Source organism: Cervus canadensis, chromosome X (assembly GCF_019320065.1).
Source record: "Cervus canadensis isolate Bull #8, Minnesota chromosome X, ASM1932006v1, whole genome shotgun sequence".
Taxonomy (NCBI): Eukaryota; Metazoa; Chordata; class Mammalia; order Artiodactyla; family Cervidae; genus Cervus; species Cervus canadensis.
The window spans coordinates 56,871,164-56,890,383 of record NC_057419.1 but is presented as its reverse complement, the minus strand read 5'-3'; the positions used below and the strand labels follow the sequence as shown (position 1 = coordinate 56,890,383).

At 36.8% G+C, this 19,220-nt stretch overlaps 1 non-coding gene across 1 annotated transcript; it reads left to right on the top strand.

The window, feature by feature from the left end:
• The first annotated feature begins 18,056 nt into the window (after positions 1 to 18,056).
• On the top strand, positions 18,057 to 18,162 carry LOC122436115. The gene has a single exon (XR_006267885.1). It is a non-coding gene; the product is annotated as a U6 spliceosomal RNA (small nuclear RNA).
• Positions 18,163 to 19,220: the final 1,058 nt, after the last annotated feature.

Genomic DNA, 19,220 nt, shown 5'->3' with positions numbered 1-19,220 from the left:
TATATATATACACACTAGCATGTGTAAAATAGATAGCGGTGAAAAGTTGCTATATAACACAGGAAGCCCAGTCTGGTACTCTGTAATGACCTCGAGTGGTGGGATGAGGGGAGGGGAGGGAGGTTCAAGAGGGAGGGGATATATGTATAATTACAGCTGATTTGCATTGTGGTATGGCAGAAACCAACACAACATTGTAAAGCAATTTTCCTCCAATTGAAAAATAAATAAAGAAGTACACACAAAAATTATTTCTCTATAGATAGGTAGATAGATAAAGATATGTATATTTGGATAGCTATATAGATATAGATGTAATTTTATTTTAGGTGTAAAGATATACATATATATATATATATGATTTGTATCTACAGACATATGGAGTAGATAGATATAGATAGATACAAATTTTATGTACATCTGTAGATATAAGGATAGACAGAGATTGAAAAATATACATTCTGGTGTTCCTGTCTATCTGTAGAATACTGACTAACACACTGTCCAAAAAAGTTATTGTAAAGATCAAATAAGACATTGCATTTAGTCTTCAGAGTGCTTGAAATATTCAACAGTGCTAGATAAATGATTTCTGTTTTCTACGAAGTGTCTAATCTTGTCCATATAGCCTTGATCCCAAAGGATATACTTCTTTTATGCCAGATTTACTCCCTATTTGAGCCAGAAACCCAGGCATCCAAGTATTTTCTGGAAACTTCCCTTCCTTCACTCTTTCTCAGTCCCCATCATGTTGTTAGAAAGAAAAATGAGCTTCAGCTCTATGATTACCATGTACTGAACACTATTATGGCTCAATATGAATATTCATTTTCTTGATAACCGACCTGTTTGAAAATATGCATTGAGCCACCTTCTGAATTAAGTTGGACCTCCAAGTTGCTTATGAGTTGATCCATATCTGGAAAAGAATCAAGGGAAAGACAATTTAAAAATAAAATCTAACCCACTGTATGGATACAGTATGCCACTAACCCTTGGTTACACCTGTTTGTATTCTATAAATATTATTTTTCAGGACTTACTAGATACTAAGAAGTCAGAATTTGGACAACATTCTAATTTGCATATTCTGCTTACCAAGATAGCCCTGACTGGTCCCCAGCAGTATTAGCTGCCTCTTTCCCTCACGTCTTCTATGTACATGAATTTGTTTCTCCCAACTTCTCCAACTAGCACTACCTTCATAGGGATATCATTATAGCTACATAGTTTCCAGAATCTTCCCCTTTCTGGCCTAATTCTCATTCCATACAGGAGAGTTCCACCCTCCTGTATGGATATTTACTGTAATGAACTTGCTTACACATCAGTGCCAAATCTCTCTAAAGAAGCATTTTATCTTTCTACTTCTATTAAACATACAAGCCAAGAGTGGTTCATATATACTATTTTCTATTTCTCTTTTAGATAATTTTTCCTCTTTTTTAAAAAATCAAAGTATAGTTGATCTACCATGTCATATTAGTTGCAGGTGTACAGCACAGTGATTCAGATATATATTCAACTAAAAATAATTCACAACCTAAAAGTTGAGTTATGTATTATTTGGCAGGACTTTTTAGGACTTCCAGCCTGGGAGGCAGCATCTCGAGTAAACCCTGAGAGAACTGCTCCGAGGAAGAAAGTGGCAGGGGGTGGGGGAGATAGGATATATAAGAGGTTTGCAACACAGGGCAGGTAGTCAGAATATCAAAAGATTACTGTTAAAGAAAACCAGAAATCCCAAGTTAGAGAAATGATTGTGATGTTGTAGAGTAGCTGAATGAAGCCACCAAGTGTGCCCTTTTTCCTCTTAATGAAAGTAAACACTAGGTGGCTTCATTCAGCTGCCCTATACCATCATAATCATTTCCATCACTAGTACCTACCAGCACGTCATCAACCAGATTTCCTTTCATTTAGCTACATTCTAATCTCACTAGAGATGAAAATATAGGGCAAGAAAGATGAAGTCACAGCTTGCATTTGACTTAACTGGTCAGATTTCAGATCACGCTAAGTTTCACCAAGTCGATTACAATTAGTTTCATTTATGACCTGGTTGCATTTCAAAAGATAGTCTATAAGTCAGTTAATTGTTTTGGATGTCAACTACATTTAACCACAGAAATGTTCATTTTACAGGTCACTTTACAACAGCTGTTTAAAACCTAATGCAGTTAAATGAACAATCAGGAAGGATACAAATTATATTACAGACACACAAAAGAGTAAAAGATAAACTTATAAATAATTTCTTTATTTATTGACTGTTAGGAACTGAAGAAAATAATCTTATTAGATAATTAGATAGGCAATAACACACAATGAATCTTTTACTGAAATTATGAGGAAAATTTCTGGGTTGCTATCAAAGAATCTGGAGAATTCTGACACTCTAAAATATCTCCAATTTTATCTCAAACCACATTTTCTTTTCTTTGATCCATAAATGTGAGTAGTGCTGTTCATGTATACATTCATCATTTACAAAATATTTATGCATAACTATTATGTGTCAGAGGTTATTCTGGGCTTCCCTGATGGCTCAGATAGTAAAGAATCTGCCTGCAATGCAGGAGACCCAGGTTCAATCCCTGGGTCAGGAAGATCCCCTGGAGAAGGGAATGGATACTCACGCCAGTAATCTTGTCTGGGGAATTCCGTGGATAGAGAAGTCTGGCAGGCTACAGTCCATGGGGTCACAAAGAGTGGAATAAAACTGAGGGACTAACACTTTCACTTTCAGAGTTTATACTAGGCACCTTGTTATGTTTTAGATATGGGTCAAACAGACATGGAGAGTCAGCAAGTATAGCAGAGAGCACTGAACTGGGAGTTAGATGCCCAGGAATTACATCTTATAATCTTTGTCAAGGCATTTTTCTTTTTAAGCCTCAACTTCCCCATGTAAAATTAAAAGATTTAAAATTGTTCTCTGCTGAGCCCTAAGGCTTCTATGAAGCCTCTTTAGGGGTAGGGGTTGGGGTTAACGGAGGAAGAAATCTAGTAATGAATAAGTAATGCAGAAGTCAGATGCAGAAAACAGATGGAGAGGGAGGCAGGAGGGGGTATTGGGATGGGGAACACATGTAAATCCATGGCTGATTCATGTCAATGTATGGCAAAACCTACTACAATATTGTAAAGTAATTAGCCTCCAACTAATAAAAATAATTGGGGGGGGGAAGAATTAGTCAGGAAATACCCAAAGTGGGTTTTGATATGTGCTGGGCCATTGAGATGTGAGCCATATGGGTAGGAGGGCTTCAGAAATGCAAATTACCTACTTAAGATAATAATCATTATTCTACTTGAATTGGCTCTTTTAGCCTTTGTGTCTAGAAGCTGGACTTTCTTGAATTTCCCTGGCAGCCCTATAGTTAAGACTCAGTGCTTCCATTACATGGGTGTTGGAGCATGGGGGGAGAGTGGGGGTACGTGTTCCATCCCTGATCCCCTTACGGGGGAACTAAGATCCTGAATACTGAGTGGCATGGCGAAAAAAAAAAAAAAAGAAACATCCTAGAAGCTGGACTTTCTGGTTATTCTCTTAAGGAAGGGAGTACTGGAGGAAAAAAAGGAGAGAGGGAGGAAGATTGAGTCCCATCCATAGCAGGTCAGTCTCATATATACAAAACGTCACAAACCATGCACCTGGGACTATGACCATAGAAATTTCATAAGATTATACTACTTTTGTCATGTTCTAAGTTTATTTTGTTACCCACTGTATTCCACAGTGATCTGCTTGTTTTATGAACGTGAACAGTGCCTTCAAAGGACAGGAGCAGGTGCTGTTGTTCGTTGTTCAGTCACTAAGTTGTGTCCAACTCTTTGCGACCCCATGGACTGCAGCAGATCAGGGTTCCCTGTCCTTCACTATCTCCTGAAGTTTGCTCAAATTCAGGTCCATTGAGTCAGGGATGCTATCTAACCATCTCATCCTCTGCCACTCTCTTCTTTTCCCTTCAGTCTTTCTTAGCATCAGGAGCAGGTGACTGACAAGTAAAAACACATCCCACTCTTTGGTCAGAATTGAGGAGGAAAAAGTGTCTAGGGATGAAGTGAGAAGTTGAATCTTTAAGGAGGAAAGCAAAGCATTGGGGATCCTGACACTGACCTATGAATTTACTTTGTATCTTAACAAGATAGAGCATTTTGCAATACAAATAATAATCCCTCATGTGCATCTACATAACTTTACAATAGGGAAATAGATAGCCTTCATGTATCATTCCCATTTCACAAGAAATTAATTTGGAGGCCCAAGGCCATATAGTTTAAAAATGATGGAGTCAGAACCAGAACACTTATTCTCTAACTCAAATTACAGTACTTATAGTACCCCCTCACTACTTCCTAATATCCTAAATCTGGTGAGTACCTTCTTTCTAATAAAGTTTCTACTAAAAGAAAAACAACTTTAAGGACAACAAACCAATCATTTCAGAAGATCGTGAGCAGATACCACTTACTTTCAGCCTCTGACATATAAGAAATTCTGGAACTGCTTGAAAAATGAAAAAATCAATGTTTGAGGGTTTTGAGATTATAGGTATTTTTAAAAATCATTTCTTATGTCTCTTATATTAGAAAAAGATAACTATAGGCCAAATAGATACACATATATTTTCAGACAATTTAATTGTATATCTTCCAGGGGAATAGAAAGTTTTAGGATAGCCCTCTGGGAAAATCTTCAAGATTGAAGCTACTCTGAGTATGACATTAACAACAAAATGGTGATAAAAGAACAATAATTACCAACAGTCACTGAGTACTTAATAAGTGCTATGTACGGTACTGCTAATAGAATCAGTACTTATATTATTTAATCCTCATAATTCTAAGAGTGGGCACATTATTTCTCCATTTTTCAAATGAGGAAACTGAGACACAGAAAGATGAAGAACCTTATCCCCAAATCTTCCAGCTAGTAATGGTAGAACTGAGATTTGAATCTCAGCACTCTAGAGCTATAATGCTCCTTGACCTGGGTGCCAGTGAGATCTTCCAGTCTCTACTTGAAGATTATATAATTGAGGGTAAATGGTTGCTAGAAAAAAATAGTTAATAAAAGGAAACAAAGATCCTCTACTTCTCTGATTTCTTCCAAAAAGGGTCATACCTATCACCATAGAAACCATTGGAAAACTCAAAATCAAAGACCCTCCTCTTGTGTCATCTCAGCAGGTAGCTTACTATGATTTTACCATTCAAGAGTTTCAACATACACAAAATCTAGAGGGTGTCTGAGGTGCATAGTTCAAATTATAGGAACCAACACCAGAGAAGGTATTCAGAAGGGGCTCCAAGACAAGAAATGCCTATAGTTTCTTTTCTCAGCTTTCCTGAATGTGACTAAAGAAACTAGGGGCAACTGAAATGCTAAAAGCAAAACATGAATTTAAGAGGAAAGAACATATTACCATGAGGACAGTGAAGACTGGATATATCATGTGAAAAAATGAAGTTGAATATTGCATCATTATTATAATAATTAGCTAAGCTTGAAAGAGTGAAGTAATGTGAGGTAATTAAAAGATAAGGAGATAAGAAACACAAGAAAAGAGTTGAGCAAGCCATTTGACTTTTCCAATACCTCAGTTTTTTTCATCTGCAAAATAGAGATGCATCAGCTTAACCCTATCCCTCAAAGCATTGTCATGAAGTTCATTGTGACACCACTTATAAAAATTCTTTATAAGCTGTAAATGTGAAATTTCCATATAAGATTTCAGGAATACTTTTGTCAGAAAATCCAAAACTAAATTACACAAAAGTATGTTTCTCTGGTGGCTCAGACAGAAAAGAGTCTCCCTGCAATGTGGGAGACCCAGGTTCGATCCCTGGGTTGGGACGAATCCCTGGAGAAGGAAATAACAACCCACTCCAGTATTCTTGCCTGGAAAATCCCATGGATGTAGGAGCCTGGCAGGCTACAGTCCATGGGATCGCAAAGAGTAGGACATGACTGAGCAACTTCACTTATGTACAATACATACAGTCACACTTTAAAGATCCAAGCCACTCACAATAACAATACCTAATCTTACGATTTTTGTATTCTCAGGTGAGTTTATGTTCTAACAAAATCACCTGCAAGGTGTTCAGTGCTTTCGGCCACGTTCATTCCTCCCAGAGGTTAATGTTAAGCTCCATTTTCTTTTTCACAGAAAACTCAAATATGCGTGAAAGAAAAATCACCCTAGAATGTGCTGGAGATTGATTCTTCATTCTGGAAAATTAAAGGGAATTATTACAAATGTTTAAAACTAGCAGTGTAAGTGGATTTGAGGTTCAATGATCTCCAGAGCCGAGTTTTAGTTCTAGTTCAATTACCAAATTGTTGAATAACTTCGGACATGTCCCATCACTTAACATAGAAAGCGGAAATAACTCTTGCTCACAAGATCATTATGAACCACACAGGATCATTGCAAGGATCAACTGAAAGTGTAGATTTAAAAGTATTGTATAAATTAACCTCAGATTCCTCAAATTAGTCCCCTTGTTCACCATCAAACAGGTAAATTTATTTTTAAAAAATCTTAAATGCAAGAAATTGATAGAACTTATGTTAAAAAGTGCTATAGTTAAAGAAGTCAGCATGAACAATGGGAAAATCTTTTACCTAGGAGCTGAAGACCTGTGTTGTATTCCACTGTTATCTAAGAGTGTCATTTTGAGTAAACTATTTAGCCCTTTTCAGGTCTCCTCCAGTTATAACACTATGGTATATGACAGAGGATATATATGAAAGTTTGACCTATAGTTTTCCAAGTTTCTGCTTAATCTGTTAAATTGATATCAAGGAAAACAGTTAGTTTCTCCATAAACCATTAGACAAACGAGTTCACTCTTACAGCATTAAAAAAAACACACAATTTTTTTATTTTGGACAATTGCAAATGCATACAAAAGTAAAGATAAATTCCATGTGCCTATTCCCACCTTCAGTGATTCTCAGCCATGGAAAATCTTGTTTCATCTGTATTCCCAACTCACTTCCCCACCTCAGTGGCTACTTTTAGGAAAATACCAGATATAATATTAGTTCATTTCTGCAGTATATCCAAAGGGACATATTTAATCTTCACAATCTCTGTGAAGTAAGTATTGTTGATTCCATTATGTATATGAAGAAATACAGACTCAGAGAAATTAAAAATCCCAAGGTTACAGAGCTGGTAAATGACTTGGATTTGAATCTAGGGATGATTCTGATACCAATGCTTTTTTCTTCCCTTAAAGTAATTGCTACTATCTTACACTTTGAAATAGTTTGATGATGTTGGAAATAATAATAATGGAGATGTTTTTATATGTCAGCAGTATGCTTTACTATTGAACATCTGAAATGAGTATTAAAGGATTCTTAGTGACTATGATGTTAATCATCTGATAAAAACCTTAAGGAATACAGAGCTCCAGCTTGGGCACTAAAGAACTGGTTTAGAAAAAGGGCAAAAAGCCATAGCAAAATAAGCTCATTGCTCTGCAAAATCATGTAAAATCTCATGCAATCCACTTTATTATTTTATAATATTGTTTCATGCAACAGTCTCCTCCAACAAATGAAACATGGTGCCACTGCAGCAACCAAAATGAATATAAAACAACACAGTGGTCTTTGTCCATGCTAGTTACAAGTGCTTAAGGGCAGCCACTTTTATCTTTTATCTTTTTTTTTTTTTATTGTAGTGGTTTTTGCTATACCTTGACATGAATCAGCCATGGATTTATATGTGTTCCCCATCCCGATACCCCCTCCCACCTCCCTCTCTATCCTGTTCCTCTGGGTCTTCCCAGTGCACCAGCCCTGAGCACTTGTCTCATGCATCCAACCTGGACTGCTGATCTGTTTCATCCTTGATAGTATACTTGTTTCAATGCTGTTCTCTCTGAAAATCCCACCCTCGCCTTCTCCCACAGAGTCTTAAAGTTTGTTCTGTACATCTGTGTCTCTTTTTCTGTCTTGCATAAAGGGTTATCATTACCATCTTTCTAAATTCCATATATATGTGTTAGTATACTGTATTGGTGTTTTTCTTTCTGGCTTACTTCACTCTGTATAATGGGCTCCAGTTTCATCCACCTCATTAGAACTGATTCAAATGTATTCTTTTTAATGGCTGAGTAATATTCCATAGTGTATATGTACCACAGCTTCCTTATCCATTCATCTGCTGATGGGCATCTAGGTTGCTTCCATGGCCTGGCTATTATAAACAGTGCTGTGGTGAATATTGGGGTGCATGTGTCTCTTTCAGATCTGGTTTCCTCAGTGTGTATGCCCAGGAGTGGGATTGCTGGGTCATATGGCAGTTCTATTTCCAGTTTTTTAAGGAATCTCCACACTGTTCTCCATAGTGGCTGTACTAGTTTGCATTCCCACCAATAGTGTAAGAGGGTTCCCTTTTCTCCACACCCTCTCCAGCGTTTATTGCTTGTAGACTTTTGGATAGCAGCCATTCTGACTGCTGTGTAATGGTACCTCATTGAGGTTTTGATTTGCATTTCTCTGATAATGAGTGAAGTTGAGCATCTTTTCATGTGTTTGTTAGCCATCTGTATGTCTTCTTTGGAGAAATGTCTGTTTAGGTCTTTGGCCCATTTTTTGATTGGGTCCTTTATTTTTCTGGAATTGAGCTGCAGGAGTTGCTTGTATATTTTTTAGATTAATCCTTTGTCTGTTGCTTCATTTGCTATTATTTTCTCCCATTCTGAAGGCTGTCTTTTCATGTTGCTTATAGTTTCCTTTGTTGTGCAAAAGCTTTTAAGTTTCATTAGGTCCCATTTGTTTATTTTTGCTTTTATTTCCAATATTCTGGGAGGTGGGTCATAGAGGATCTTGCTGTGATTTATGTCGGAGAGTGTTTTGCCTATGTTCTCCTCTAGGAGTTTTATAGTTTCTGGTTTTACATTTAGATCTTTAATCCATTTTGAGTTTATTTTTGTGTATGGTGTTAGAAAGTGTTCTAGTTTCATTCTTTTACAAGTGGTTGACCAGTTTTCCCAGCACCACTTGTTAAAGAGGTTGTCTTTTTTCCATTGTATATCCTTGCCTCCTTTGTCAAAGATAAGGTGTCCATAGGTTCGTGGATTTATCTCTGGGCTTTCTATTCTGTTCCATTGATCTATATTTCTGTCTCTGTGCCAGTACCATACTGTCTTGATGACTGTGGCTTTGTAGTAGAGTCTGAAGTCAGGCAGGTTGATTCCTCCAGTTCCATTCTTCTTTCTCAAGATTACTTTGGCTATTCGAGGTTTTTTGTATTTCCATACAAATTGTGAAATTCTTTGGTCTAGTTCTGTGAAAAATACCGTTGGTAGCTTGATAGGGATTGCATTGAATCTATAGATTGCTTTGGGTAGAATAGCCATTTTGACAATATTGATTCTTCCAATCCATGAACACGGTATGTTTCTCCATCTGTTTGTGTCGTCTTTGATTTCTTTCATCAGTGTTTTATAGTTTTCTATGTATAGGTCTTTTGTTTCTTTAGGTAGATATACACCTAAGTATTTTATTCTTTTTGTTGCAATGGTGAATGGTATTGTTTCCTTAATTTCTCTTTTTGTTTTCTCATTGTTAGTGTATAGGAATGCAAGGGATTTCTCTGTGTTAATTTTATATCCTGCAACTTTACTATATTCATTGATTAGCTCTAGTAGTCTTCTGGTAGAGTCTTTAGGGTTTTCTATGTAGAGGATCATGTCATCTGCAAACAGTGAGAGTTTCACTTCTTCTTTTACTATCTGGATTCCTTTTACTTCTTTTTCTGCTCTGATTGCTGTGGCCAAAACTTCCAAAACTATGTTGAATAGTAGTGGTGAGAGTGGGCACCCTTCTCTTGTTCCTGATTTTAGGGGAAATGCTTTCAACTTTTCACCATTGATAATGGTGAAAACTTATCTTTTTGATACTGTTTGCTGTGGGTTTGTCATATATAGCTTTTATTATGTTGAGGTATGTTCCTTCTATTCCTGCTTTCTGGAGAGCTTTTATCATAAATGGGTGTTGAATTTTGTCAAAGGCTTTCTCTGCATCTATTGAGATAATCATATGGTTTTTATCTTTCAATTTGTTAATGTGGTGTATTACATTGATTAATTTGCAGATATTAAAGAATCCTTGCATTCAGAAGAAGGTAAACTTCCAAACTCATTCTATGAGGCCACCATCACCCTAATTCCAAAACCAGACAAAGATGCCACATAAAAAGAAAACTACAGGCCAATATCATTGATGAACATAGATGCAAAAGTCCTTAACACTTTTATCTTTTGAATGGCCTCTCCACTCACTGAGCTACCTGACTCATGAGCACCAAGGCAAGTAATCCTGTAAGAGTCCTGAAGAAGTAAAGTGAAGTTGCTCAGTCATGTCTGGCTCGTTGTAACCCTATGGATTGTAACCTATCAGGTTCCTTCATCCATGGGATTTTCCAGGCAAGAGTACTGGAATGGGTTGCCATTTCCTTCTCCAGGGGATCTTCCTGACCTAGGGATTGAACCTGGGTCTCCCACATTGTAGGTAGACAGTTTACCATCTGAGCCACCAAGGAAGTCATAAGAGTCCTGGGACTTCTCAATTTGTAGTACCTATGGAGGTCATGTAAATAAAGGTATTCATAACATTAACTATTATTTTTATTTTCAAGGCTATATATTGATTCTAATATCTAGCTACAACAAACAAACAAATAAAAAAAAAAGCTGGAGGAGCTACATTGTACATATTTATCAGAACTAGTCTTTAAAATAAGAAAATGAATAAATTTTTGTTATGCATTCTTATTTTAATTGAAGATGAAAAAACTACATCATTGATAGCACTGAAAGAGAAAAAAAGAGCTAGAATAAACAGCCCCTAATAATTAAAAATTAAGGATCTGTTCAGCACTGTTAAGACCTTTCTGAGGATATTGTACCTTGAGTTTGCATTTCAAGGGAAGTAAAATGGAAGAGAAATGCAGGAAAAATGAAACAAATTCTAGAAAAATAAATGATCAATTTTTAAAAAGAAAAAAAAAATGGAGCTCAGTTAATAAATCTGGGTCAGTACATTTGGCAAAAAAGAAGTAAGGGCAAGGAAGGCTGTCCTGATACCTGCATTCAAAGGCACATGTTAGGTATTAGGAGAAAGCAGAACTGCTATGTTATTACTGGAGATTACAGCTGACTTGAGGATTTTACTAATGATAGCCAAGTCTTTATAGATAACTTTATAGTCATAAATAGTCAACACTGTAGTAGAAACTCTGTACATATATATAGATATTATATATAATATATATACATTATATAAGTTACATTATATATATTATATAATATATACACACACACACACACACATACACATACATATATATAGAGAGAGGGAGGGGAGCAGATAATACCAAGCTTCCACCTGGTCTTTACTGAATCTCTACCCTCAAGTGTTTTGCAATATAGGTCAGATAGAGAAAATTGGCAGTCCATAGCAGATGCTGCCCTGGTTCATATAGCAATGTTAAAAAATTAAAATCAAAGTAGCTGATAGTATTTCTTCCTCTCATCTCTTTACTTTTAATTTTTTATTGAAACATAGTTGATTTACAATGTTTTGTTAGTTTGTTTTACAACAAAGTGATTTAGTTATACATATATGTATATATGTATATTCTTTTTTTTACATTCTCTTTTAAAAGCAGATTTCTTTTTTTAAAATAATTCTATTTCCTTACATATAAAACCCTAAAGATACTATCAGAAAATTAAACAGAGCTAATCCATGAATTTAGTAAAGTCACAGGATACAAAATCAATACACAGAAATCACTTGCGTTCCTATATAGTAACAATGAAAACTCAAAAAGAGAAATTAAGGAATCAATTTCATTTACCATTGCAATTAAAAGAGTAAATTACATAAGGATAAACTTACCTAAGGAGAAAAAAGAACTGTATACAGAAAACTATAAGACACTGATAAAAGGAATCAAAGACAACATTAACAGATGGAGAGAGATACCACGTTCCTGGATTGGAAGAATCAATACTGTGAAAATGATTCTACTATCCAAAGCAATCCACAGATTCAATGCAATCCTTATCAAACTACCAATGGCAGTTTTCACAGAACTACAAGAAAAAAATTTACACTCTGTATGGAAACACAAAAGACCCGATTAATCATAGCAATCTTGAGAAGAAGAATGGAGCTGGAGGAATCAACCTTCCTGATTTAAAACTATACTACAAAGCTGCAGTCATCAAGAAAGTATGGTACTGGCACAAAAACAGAAATACAGACCAAAGGAACAAGACCTAAAGCCCAGAGATAAACCCACACCACCTATGGGTACCTTATCTTTGATAAAGGAGACAAGAATATACCATGGAGAAGACAGTCTCTTCATTAAGTGGTACTGGGAAAATGGGACATGTAAAAGATGAAATTAAAGCACTTCCTAGCAGCATAGAGAAAGAAACTCAAAATGGAATAAATGGATTTAAATATAAGGGAAGAAACTCTTAAAGTCTTAGAGGAAAACATAGGCAGAACCCTCTTTGACATAAATCACAGTAAGATCCTCTATGATTCATCTCCTAGAGTAATGGAAATAAAAACAAAATAAATAAGTGAAACTTAATTAAACTTAAAAGCTTTTGCACAGCAAAGGAAACTATAAAGAAGGGGAAAAATAACCCTCAGAATGGGAAAAAATAATAGCATATGAAACAACTGACAGAGGATTAATCTCCAAAATATACAAGCAGGTCACACTGATCAATTCCAGAAACACAAAGAATTCAAGAAACTTCAGAAAGTGGGCAGAAGATCTAAACAGAAGAACAGAACATATCTCCTAAGAAGATGTATAGATGGCTAATAAACACATGAAATGATGCTCAGTATCATTCATTATTAAAGAAATGCAAACCAAAACTACAAAGAGGTGTCATCTCAAACCAGTCAGAATGGCCATCATAAAAAGAATCTACAAACAATAAATGCTGGAAAGGGTGTGGAGAAAAGGGAACTCTCTTGCGCTGTTGGTGGGAATACAAATTGATACAGCCACTATAGAGAACAATATGGAGATTTCTTTAAAAAAAAACAAAACCCTAGGAATAGAACTACCATATGCCCCCCAAAATCCTACTACTGGGCATATAACCTGAGAAAACCATAATTGAAAAAAAAAATACACATGTACTTCAATGTTCATTGCAGCATTACTTACAACAGCTAGGACATGGAGGCAACTTTGATGCCCATCAACAGAAGAATGGATAAAGAAGTTGTGGTACACACACACACACAATGGAATATTACACAGCCATAAAAGGAACACATTTGAGTGTGTTCTAATGAAGTGGATGAACCTAGAGCCTATTACACATGGTGGAGTAAGTCAGAAAGAGAAAAATAAATATCATATATTAACACATATATGGAATTTAGAAAGATGGTACTTTCTAGATCTAGAAAGATGAACCTATTTGCATTGCAACAGAGATGCAGACATAGAGAACAGACTTGTGGACACAGTGGAGGAAGGAGAGGGTTGGACAAATTGAGAGAGTAGCACTGAAATATATACATTACCATTTGTAAAATAGATAGCCAGTGGGAATTTTCTGTATGATGCAGGGAGATGAAAACCATTGCTCTGTGACAGTTAGAGGGGTGGGATGGGGTGGGAGCTGGGAGGCAGGTTGAAGGAGGTCGACATATGTATACTTATGGCTGATTCATGTTTATGTATGGCAGAAACCAACATAATATTGTAAAGCAATTATCTTCCAATTAAAAATAAATTAAAAAATTCTATTTCCTGCTTTTCCACAAAAGTTGAGAGATCTTACAACATGGAATCTATATCGGCACAAGAGAAAAATTAGTTGTAGGTGATAAATGACTTCTCCCTTTATACAGGACATGATTTCTCACGTTATAGGATCCTGTAGAGATCTGAGGTCTTAAGTCTACATAGTGAGATATAACTATGCATAAAACAATAAAACCAACCATTACAAGATAATATATGCTGAAATGCATAATTACAATTTGAGGATAGGAACATCAATTAGAAGAGGACATAACTGACAGTGAAATCATCAGAAAAAATTTCAAAGTAATGGTCTGTGGTGTGGTTACTCTGAGGAAATAAGATCAGTCAATAAGTGACATAAAGGGAATTCAGATGAGAAGAAGAGTAGACTATATACTCCCTGAAGGCAAGGGTTCACTACTGTAACTCCAGCTTCTAGCATAATGCCTGGAACTATGTAGGCCCCCAGTAAATGATTGTGGAGCAAAAGAGAGTGACATAATTTTAAAAATGTTTTTAGGGAAGATATTCTGACCATAGTCTGATGTCTGCTAGGTAAAAAGGGAGGCAAAAAGATTCAGGTTAGAACTAGAAGCTATTGGATTATTTTATGTGTATTGTGGCAAGACCTTACATAGGTGTCACAAACTCAACCTAGAAGAGTCAGATAGATTAAGATCACCTAGGCCAGATGTAGAATATCATGGTCTGAGAATACATGTCCTGTTTAAAAAGGAAATGAGAATGCAGTTTACCAACTCCAGGCAACTGTTGACATAAAGGAATACTGGTTCAGTATCTTCTGATTATTTAAGAGAAGGTGGAATTCTAGAGTTTTAAGTAAAATATGAAAATGTTGGCAATCAGCCATTTTTTAAGAGTGTGAGTCCAGGAAAACTGACATACTTCTACAGACTGAATTGTGTCCCTCCACAAATTCATATGTTGAACTCCCATCCTCCAGTGTGACTGTATCTGGAGATAAGGATTTTATGTAAGTAATTATGGTTAAATGAGGTCATAAGGGTAGAATCTTCAGCCAATGATATTAGTATCCTTACAAGAACAGACATCAGGGAGCTCACTCTCTTTCTCCAGGAGCACAAAGAAGAGGTCATATGAGCAGGGAGAAGGCAGCCATATGCAAGCCACAAAGAGGGCCCTCAACAGATCCCAATCATGTTGCTATCCTGATTTTGGAATTCCAACCTTTAGAACTACAAGAAAATAAATTTTTGTTGTTTAAACCATACAGTCTGTACATTGTTTTGTTATGGCAGCCCTAGCAGTCTAATACATATACTTATAAACTTTTTTTATTGCTACTACAAACAACACTGCAAAAGTTTGTAAATATCTTAACTGTCATTCAATAGAAAACTGTTTAAATTGTGGTTCATCCATATAGTAAAAAAACTCTGCAGTCATATAAGAGAATGAGTTATTTCTTTACATATGTGTGTGTGTGTGTGTGTATAAAGGTCCCCAAATTATATTTTTAAGGAGACAAAGCAAAGAACAAAACAATATGCAGAGGATGTTACTATAAAGGGAAGGGGGAGAAAAAATACTCATTTGTTTGATTTGCATAAAATGTCTGCGGAAGAAGTTATAATAAACATAACTTTAGTTTCCTGAGGCAACTAGGGGACAAGACTGGGGGGAGACTCTTCATTGTATATCACTTTGTATAGTTCACATTTTGAGTAATGTGGAATACATTACTAATTTAAAATGCATTTTCAAAGCAAACTTTTATCAATTTAGAGGAAACACAACAAATGTGTAGGCTGTATTCAGCCTGTAGGCTAATTGGTTGCACCTATGGACTAAATTTAGGTGGTGGCAATTAGAATAAAAAGAAAGGAAGTGAGCCAGATAAAAAGAGAAAAAAAAACTCCATAGCTCTTGGCAACCAAGTAGACAAGGAAACTGAGGCAGAGGAAAAAGCTGAAGCGAGCATTTTGAACACAAAATATGAGAACCTCAACAACTATGCTTCCCCATTACTTACTACACTGTCATGCATTCTTCTACATGCTTTACAAAATTAACACATTTATTCCTTACTGCAACCTTATGAGGTAGTTTCTACTATTATCCTCAACAAAAATATGAGAAAACTCAAGTGCAGAGTTTAAATAACTTCACCAAGATTATAATGATGGTAAATTGCAGGTCTAGGTAAGTGAAAAGAAGTATTGAATGAGCCATAGGGGAATAGTCTAGGGGTGATGATAGATTCTATTTTAGAAATGAGTTTGTGGTTACAACAAAATATCAAATACCTGGATTTCACCTTAGAGCTAGGTTGTGTGCATGCGTGTGTGTGCTAAGTCACCTCAGTTGTGTCTGACTTTGTGACCTTATAGACTGTAGCCCACCAGTCTTCTCTGTCCATGGGATTCTCCAGGCAAGAATACTGGAGTGGGTTTCTATGCCCTCCTCTAGGGGATCTTCCCAACTCAGGGATCAAACCCTAATCTCTTACATCTCCTGCATTGGCAGGCGGGTTTTTTTTTTTACCACTAGCGCTACCTGGGAAGCCCAAAGTTAAGTTACAGCTGTTTAAATGTTTAATACTTCCAGAGTTGGATTGCTCACATTAAATTTACATTGTCTAGGTACACAGATATCTAATTTTTTTAATACCTAGCTTGTTACAGACTTTAAAACCCAGCTTCCTGTCTCACTGTATTACCATCATTAAAAAAAAAAATAGAAGAGGGGGACCTTCAAGATGGCAGAGGAATAGGACAGGGAGATCACCTTCTATGCCCCAAATATATTAAAAAATCATTTGCATGTGGAACAATTCCAACAGAACATCTGAATGCTGGCAGAGGACCCTGGACTTCTAGAAAGCAAACCAATCTCCTCGGAATGAGGTAGGCCAAAAGATAAAGATGAAAAGGGAGACAAAGGAGTTTGGGATGGGGACTTGTGCCCCAGGAAGGGAGTCATGAAGGAGAAAAATATTCTGCACACTAATAAACTCCCTCACAGGCTGGGGCAGAGGGGATCTTCGGAACCTCAGAGGAGAGTGCAGCAAGACAGGTGTTCCGAAGGTAAAACAGATGATTCACCACAGATTGTGCTGAATGGCATTTTCCAGCAGAGAAATGGCTCACATTATTCTGTCTGCCCACAGTGAGCAGCAGCTGGGTGTAGAGGCTCAGGCCTTGGAGCTCAGTCCACAGGGAGGGGACCAGGGTTGACTGCTGTGAAGATACTCTGAGGGGGCTAATGTGACACTGCAGAGGCAGACCAAAGAAAATGCTGGAGCTGCCAGAGAAGCAAAAGATCATTCCTGTGGAAAGGCTCTAGTGCCGTGCTCTAACTTCACACATTCACAAAACAAAGGACCATGCTCTAGTGAAAACCAAAGAGGGGTGAGCCAGCTGCGGTCTACAGCCCCAGAGCCAGAGAAGCAGGTGGAGGGCCAGAGGCAGAAGGCAAGGGGCCGCTATGGTAACAACCCCAGAGATTGCAACTACCGCCAAGCTATAAGCAGCCGTAGGTCACTATGCACAACTTCCTGGTAGCCTGAACGGCTTTCCTCTGCCGAGGATCCCCAGCCCAGGATCACGTCCCCTGGGTACATGCACAACCCACCTCAGACTATGGTAACTTTCCACAGGGACCAGCCATAGCAAGCAATCCCCACACACCCCAGTGTCATCTGCTGTACCTCTCCCTCTTTCCAGCACAACTGAGAAAGTCAGCCCTAATAAGCAGTTACTTTGCCCCCTGTGTCTGGGCGGAGAACAGACACTGGAGAGACTTACAAGCAGAGGCAGTCCCAAAACCAAAGTGGAATGCCAGGAGCTGTGTAAGCAAAGAAAAGAAGGGGAAATCTCCCCAGAAGTGGCAGGTGCAATGATTTAAATTCTTGCAATTAGCCTGTGCTTTAAGGGGAACTGTAGAATTTGAGAATAAGTATAAGCTGGAGCAAGGGAAGATTTAAGTCTGAGCGGACCCCACACTACCCACAACTGGTCCAGAGACCTTTCTAGATATATTGGAGTAATTTCTGAGTAAGCAAATTAACTGGAGCAGAAAGACAGATGAATCACTGGGATAGTCTTCTAACTACCATTCTATATATTTCCCCCTCTTTTTTCCCCTTTTTAAAATCTCATATTGTCCAAATATGGATTATTTTTACTCCTTTAATTTTTATTTTTATATCCTTTTTCTTAAAAAAACAAAACAAAAAACACCCTAGTGCTCGCTTCATCAGTACATATAGTAAAATTGGAACAATACAGAGAAGATTAGCATGGCCCTGTGAAAGGATGACATGCAAATTCATGAGGCATTCAATATTTGTTTTTCTCCAAAGAAGACATACATATGGCTAACAAACACATGAAAAGATGCTCAACGTCCTCATTATTAGAGAAATGTAAATCAAAACTACAATGAGTTATCACCTCACACCAGTCAGAATGACCATCATCAAAAGGTCTACAAACAATAAATGCTAAGGAGGGTGTGTAGAAAAGGGAATGTTCTTGCATTTTTAATGGGAATGTAAATTGATACAACCACTATGGAAGACAGTATGGAGAGTCCTTAAAAAACTAGGAATAAAACCACCATATGACCCAGCAATCCCACTCTTAAGCATATACCCTGAGGAAACCAAAATTGAAAAAGACACATGTATCCAATTGTTCATTGCAGCACTATTTACAATAGCACATGGAAGAATAATAGAATATGGAAGCAACCTAGATGTCCATCGACAGATGAATGGATAAGTTGTGGTATGTATACACAATGGAAAATTACTCAGCCATAAAAAGGAATGTATTTGAGTCAGTTCTAATGAGGTGGATGAAGCTAGAACCTATTATACAGAGTGAAGTAAGTCAGAAAGAGAAAGACAAATATCGTATTCTAATGTATATATACAGAATCTAGAAAAATGGTACTGAAGAATTTATTTACAGGGCAGCAATGGAGAAACAGATATATGGATATAGAGAGAGGGGACGAGAGTGTGAGATGTATGGAAAGAGTAACATGGAAAGTTACATTACCATATGTAAAGTACAGAGCCAATGGGAATTTGCTGTATAGTTCAGGAAACTCAAACAGGGGCTCTGTATCAACTTAGAGGTGTGGGATGAGGAGGGAGATGGGAGGTATGTTCAAAAGGGAGGGGATATATGTACACCTATGGATGATTAATGTTGAGGTTTGAAAGAAAACAACAAAATTATGTAATTATCCTTCAATTAAAAAATTATTAATTAAAAAAACGATTAAAGAAATAAATTCCATGTCTTTGAATTTTGTTTTTCATGGTTTGTATCTGATTCTGTCTAATTCTTTCTATGTTTTTGATTTTTGCTTTTTGATCTTTTGATTTTAATTTTGTAT